Below are 7,048 nucleotides of genomic sequence, written 5' to 3' on the forward strand. Positions count from 1 at the left end.
TCTTTCTTTCTTTCTTTCTTTCTTTCTTTCTTTCTTTCTTTCTTTCTCTGCTGGTAATGGATTCTCTGTCCTTTATCATCTCTGGTTGTTTGATCAAGAATGCAGCCTAACACTGAGGGCCTCTGAAAGTCTCTCCCTAACAGTGTATCAAAGCAGATTCTGAGACTCATAACCAAACCTTGGGCAGAGTACAGGAAATCATATGAAAGAAGGGGGAGTTAGTATGATCTGGAGAGAACAGGAGCTCCACAAGGACCAAATATATCTGGGCACAGGGGTCTTTTCTGGATGGTATCTACAACCAAGGACCATGTATCGATATAACCTAGAACCCCTGCTCGGATGTAGTCCATGGTAGCTCAGTGTCCAAGTGGTAACCTAGTAAGGGGAACAGGGACTATTTCTGACATGAACTGAATGGCTGGCTCTTTGACCACCCCCCCCCCCGACCTGAAGGAGGAGCAGCCCTGCTAGGCCACAGAGGAGGACTTTGAAACCAGGCCTGAAGATACCTGATAAGCTAGGGTCAGATGAAAGGGGAGGTGGTCTCCCCTATCAGTGGACTTGGAAAGGCATAGGGAGAAGATGAGGGAGGGAGGGTGGGAATGGGAGGGAATGAGGGAACGGGATATAGCTGGGATACAAAGTTAATAAACTGTAACTAATATTAAAATTTAAAAAAAAAGAATGGACTAGGATGACTGAGAAAAGAAGGAAGACAACTCCAACCTCAACAGAAGCAAATTGGCAAACTGTTCTTTATAAGAATAATGAAGGGCACAACCTCTGGGGTAATGAAGGTTGAACACCCGGGGGGGCGGGTAGACTTACATCAGGGAATCGAAGCTAGGGAAGTTCAGGTGTTGCCATGGGCCATTGCTGGTATTTCTGAGAACACATACTTCAGGTAGTATACAAGCAAGTAGACCATCCCTGTCCAGGGATAGGGTCTCAGAGTAGACCATCTCTGGGTCAAACCAATTTTAGATCAACACTACTTACTTCTCGTATTGTTGAATTGCATCATCCTCGTTGCTTCCATTTTCCCTAGGTTAAATCTGGGCGACTCTTCTTATATTCATGATAATTATTAAGTGACACTAGTTCAGGGAATTTTCTTGAACAGATGATTGTTCAATAGAGTTTTAAAAGAAGGTGCTGACAGTGATGTGTCGTTCAGTACCATTGCCCCAGGGTAATGTAATTATGCAGCTAATCCACTCTCAAAGCCAAGGATATCAAGGCTCATTGAAGTTCAGACTGGAAGGCTGTGTCTTGTATCTCTGGCATCCTTAAGATGAAAGCTGAAGCAGTGTTGGAGAGGACTGTCAACAAAAGATCTTCCTTTATCATTTTTTTTTGTTGCTCATGATCCTTCCTGAAGGTAAATTCTATATGTGTATATATACTATATATGATATATATTAGATACGTATATATCTTATTTAAAAATTTAAAAAATTTAGGGAAAATATATAATTCTATAATAAATGGACCAGTAATCATTGAAAACAATTTAATTACTATGCCTTCATTGGTAATTTTCTATTTCTATTTCTCATTCAAATTAAATGGTTTAAATGTATGTCATTTTTCAAGGATGTTTTTCTATAAAACTGAGCGATGGCCTTTCCTTCTAAAATCTGTCTCTAGAACATGAAGTTAAAAGTTAATCACAAACTGGAATGTCATGATTTTTCATAGTCACTGCACAAAACAACATCACAAATACATATAAAACTATTAATTCTGGCCTAGAAATAAATTATCTAAAATTCATTTTATGCTGAGAGGATAAAGGTAATACTATTTGGATTTTCTGGGCTAGAAAATGGCAAAATGTCTGAAATACATGAATATTCTCAAGACAAAAACAGCATTTGCTTCAGACTCAGATAAAAGCTCCAAGATTTTAAGCCTTTGTAGCAAAAAGGATTCATTAAAAATTCAAGTGGTTTGAGAAATCTGAACTTTGGGCCTTTGTAGCTGACTTGAAACTAAAATTTAATGCCTCTGTAGACTTAAGTTTTATTTCCAACTTATAGTACATATTTGGAGCACTGTTTTCAAAGTAAATATTTTTAGAAGACTCTATATCCTCTTTTCAGGTTGGGCATAAATGACTTATGCTATTTAGATTCAGAAAACTTGGGTTCAAATTGGGTTCTACCAATTAGTGGCTGCTTATGCCCTCTGACAACTATCACCTAATCTCTGAACTGGGTTCACCTATGTCACATTATCTCCATGCAAAGTTTTTTTTTTTGCATTAAATAACTATATAGTATCATTATACATTTTATGAAAATTTTTCTTCAGATTTCTAAATTCTGAACTTCATGATCCAAACATTATATACCTTTAAGATGTACTTAAACAGACATACAAACTGATTCAGATAGTACTAGGTTGATTTTGTTTGCAGAAATTTAAATAGTAGATTAAGTTTGTATGGTGTCATTTGAAATGGTGTATGGTCCCTAACATAATAAATCATGCAGCACCTGCTCACCATTGATTTCTTTTTGGCTTAAGTTTTGAATTATGGTAGTTTATTTATTCATCTTCTATCATTTATACAGGCTTTTATTATCATATATCCAGGCATTGTATGAATAAAACTAATCCTTTCAAATGGGTCATATTTTATTCATCAAATTGCAAGTGATAAAACCTTAAAATGAGTGTGATAGGTCATGGGGCATCTGTGGGTAGCAGAGACAGTGAGAAGATGGCTTGCTCTCACTCTATGGATGGTAAGGGTTTAGGAGTTACTTCACAGGTGAACTTTCTTTTAAGTAACAGGTGAAATGAGCCATTTAAATCAGTGAGGTAAGGACTGTGAAATGTTAGCCTTCAGGAAGTACTGTTCAGTCAGGAAAATGTGTACTTGTCAGGGAGACAAGTATGTAACAGTGAAAAGAACAGGAAACGTAGTCTGTTTAGCAAAAGTTCTGTTCATCCGTTGTCTTCTCTTCCCTGTTGCTAGGAGATGGGCAAGTGCATATTCAGGAACAGTGATTCATTCTGAGTGGTTGGAGCTGAGGAAGCAAACATGGTTTGCACAAGACAGGGGAGTGGCAAGGACAGATCTCCAAGTGCTATTTGTCCCAGGCTGAGGAGGTTGAGGTTGGATCTTCCTCTACAGGTTGCAGGGAGCTATTGAAGAGGTTGAAGTGGGACATGGCTCTTCTGGTTTAAGCTGTTAGAGGTATTGAAATCTGATGGTAATACCAAGCGTGGTTGACTAGCACAAATGAAATGGAAAGGTGAAGAAAAGCCAAGAGAAGTCTTCTAAGGAATATTGGGGATTGATTGATCGTTGCATCCCTTTTTTAAAGAAGCATTAGTAACTACATTTTTAACAAAAATAAAATCCAAACTCTTTATAATGTTTATAAAGCATCTGAAAAAAACTGTCTTAATGTAAGTGTGAAGAGACAGCATTGTAAAACAGGCCAAGAATCAACTTGTCTGGTCTGAAATCTCAGCCCACTGCAGTAACTGTGTGAACTTGCACAAATGACAAGATTTCCCTGTGGCTTGCTTCTCTAATTCACTAAGCAGGAATAAAAGTTGTAAGAGAATATAAGTGAAAAATGTGGCAATCCACTTAAATAGTTCCCACAATTCCATCAAGAGAAGAACTCCGTAAATGCCAGCTTGTGCCCTCATGCCAGACACTCTTAACATTCATCATGCTTCAACCTCACTGGCCTGCTGAGCGACTGTGGCATGAACTCTCTCCTGTTTTAGGAGTAAACTTTCTGCCCTCTAGGCCGGAGCATTTCTCTTCCAATTTTCTTAGTTCTCTCATATCCTTCTTGTCATAACCTGCATATTACCTCCCTTGAAATCTTTGAACACAGAATTTATACTCTGACATTATTCTCCACCGTAGCAACCTATTTATAGTACTCATAATTCTTACTAGAAACTCTATTTTCTTCCTGTTCCTTTGCTTTTTTAATACATGTCTCCTTCAGTACACTGCAAGCCCTACTGAAGACTCCAAGTCACTGCTCTCTTTTTAACTTTCTACCAGCAGATTCACCCTCAGTATCTGGTTCAGAGCAGATTTTGGTCAATAGATGTTATAATAAAAAAGAAAGAGAGAGAGAGAGAGATTTCGTGAGAGAATCATTGAGAGCCTATGGAGTAGTGATGGGTGAGAAATTATTAAGTGTGATAAAACACAAGGGGGAGAGCTACTCTGAAGGTGAAGGGAGAAGAGCATGTCAGATTGAGAAATGTTTGCAGACAGACAAGTGTCTGTGGAAAAGACTTTTGCATGCCAGAATTGGGTCTCAGAAGGAAAGTCTGAATCCAAGATTACAACTGTGGAAATGGATGCTTTCAGCTGGAAAGGGCTCATGCAATGAACAGAGACAGGTGCTTGGGGGCTGGGGATGACTGCTCAAATGCAAGTGAAGGAATGCTGAAGGAAGAAAGAGTGACAGGGGAACCAGGAAAATAACCAACCAAACCAAGCAGGTGTGAGTGTTATCATGGAAGCCGTGGGAGAAACTATTTCAATCCTTAAATACATCCTGGGTGTATTAGGGTTTCAGCTTGTTCTATACAGTTTAGGGACTCTTGAGGTCTTCACACAGCCTTAGTGCTCTCCCTTGATGCTTTTCTACCCTCTAACAGGCATATCACTCTGAGAAATTTTTACTTTGTTTCTGGGCAGCCTTGGATCCAAAGGTTTCATGAGGGTTTGTTTTGCTTTTTGCTTGTTAGTTTGTTTCTGTTTTGTTTTTCATCAAGATTTGGGTTACAGTTTAGAAGCTGCATTTTAACACTGACATACCCTTCATTCTGAGGCCAGTAGAAATGTCTTCAGGACACAGAATAAAAAACACTGACATTGTCTTCACCCAAAGTCAAGTTCCTCACTTGCCTTTGAAAGTTAATTTCTAAAGCTGACTTGTGTGTGTGTGTGCGTGTGTGTGTTGGCATTCCTGCACAAATGTGTCTGTGCTACTGGAAGTTGAATTTAGTGCCTCCTATGTATTAGGCAAGCAATGTAACGCTGAATTATATCCCTGGAACTTTTTATTGTTCATTCTTGAGGCAGAGACTTCTTAAGTTACTCATGATGGCTCTTGAACTCACTGTGTAACCTAGACAGACCTTGATTTTGAAATTTTCCTGTCTCAGTCTTCCACGAAGCTGCAATAAAGGCCTGTGTCACCAGGCCTGGCTTGTTCTTAAAATTATTTATCTGATACTTAGTGACATAAGTAAGTGACATCAGGCACACCCTGACAGGGTGTATACACAGAGAGGACTCACTTGCTCACTGGTTTATTGTGACAAGGTACACAGTGTAGGAAAAAAGAGGCAAACCAGTATGAACAGAAGATTGCAGATAACTGGATAGATTATTTAGCTCTGAAACTTTCCTGGCTGGAAACCCATGTGGTCTTAAATACATTTGAAGCTGACTTTAATGGAGGGAGGAACATTCTCTATATTTTGTTCAGTGTATTTTGAATAGAGACACTTTTAAATCTCATGAACTGAAAATGTAGAATATATCTGGTGTTAATGCTGGTAAAATCGATTATCATCTAGCGTAAACCAGAATTCAGAGTTCCTTCCCTATGCCAGAGCTGCTAAGCAACCTTCCCAGTTTCATCTCTGGGATTATTACATTATACTTCTGTCTTCTGAAGAACTTTTGGGCATATATACTCCAGACAAAATGTGATGACTCATCTGTTCGCTAACACAGAAACTTGTCAACATTCTTGGAGTTCCATCTGCTTCTGCCTGATGGAGGAATTAGCTAGGATACCAGAGAAGGACTCAATAACTAAGTAAGTTTATGCAATCATCCTGGTTCCTACATAAGGCAAGCTTGTAGTTATTTCTCAGTTGCTCTTTTCACCCCTAACCCTTCTCAAATTTTTGTTCAAAAATGCCAAAAACAAGTTGCAGGAAATGTATGAATTTGACACTCTTCTAGAAAGAGCACAGTTAGAGGGGGAAAGGAGAGGGACAAAAGAAATTGCACACTCAGCATTTTATAAAGAACATAATCAAGGGAAACACATTTCATTTATCATTATGTGAATCCAGGAGACTTTTTTTTTTCCCAATTGACAAGAAATTAGACACATGGTTCATGTATTGTTAATGTGCTTTTTATTCTTGTGTCCCAGCTCATTGTCATGAAAGTCACCCCTTTGCCTTTCCTGGAATTCTAGCTTTTATGACATTTTTGCTGAGGTGCCCCTCTAGTCATTTAGTCATTCATCCTAATAGTCTATGGCAGCACAGAAGCCACATCACAAGGTACAGTCTTTCTGCTTCTGTAAATGAGTTCAACCACTTCAAAAACCACTCCCTTTGTTCCTTGATTTCTTTTTGAGCTCCTAGCAACCGCCATTGTGTCAGATTCTAAATTTAGATGCATTTCATACATCTCTCTGAATTTCCAAATTATAGTCCATCAGTGCACAACTGAGATTAAACCCTTCAGTAGGGTTGAGCTAACGGCTATATGTGGATTTCTTTATGCATGGAAGCCTGACTAAAGTAGATGTACAGGAAGAAAATTGGAAAGCTAAAATCTACTGCAAATGGTGATGTTACTGTGGCAGTAATTCATTGCTCTCTAATCACTTCTCCTCCCCTTCCTCCATCATACACTGCACAGTAAATTTTCTGAACTCTAGACTGGATTTCTTATTACCTGCTTTCTTGCATACAGTAACTATTTATTTATTTATTCTCTGCATGTGTATTTAGTGTGAGTATATGTATATACATATATATATGTGTGTGTATATATATATATATATATATATATATATATATATATATATATATATGTATGTTGGCACATGCCCCTGAGTGGTCGTGTAGAGGCCAGAGTACAGAGAGGTCTTCAGGTATGACCTTTGAGACATAGGTTTTCTTCTTCTTCTTTCTCCCTCCTCTTCTTCTTCTTCTTGTTCTTCTTGTTCTTGTTCTTCTTCTTCTTGTTCTTGTTCTTCTTCTTCTTCTTCTTCTTCTTCTTCTTCTTCTTCTTCTTCTT

Source organism: Psammomys obesus, unplaced genomic scaffold (assembly GCF_907164565.1).
Source record: "Psammomys obesus unplaced genomic scaffold, mPsaObe1.curated_primary_1811, whole genome shotgun sequence".
NCBI classification, from domain to species: Eukaryota; Metazoa; Chordata; class Mammalia; order Rodentia; family Muridae; genus Psammomys; species Psammomys obesus.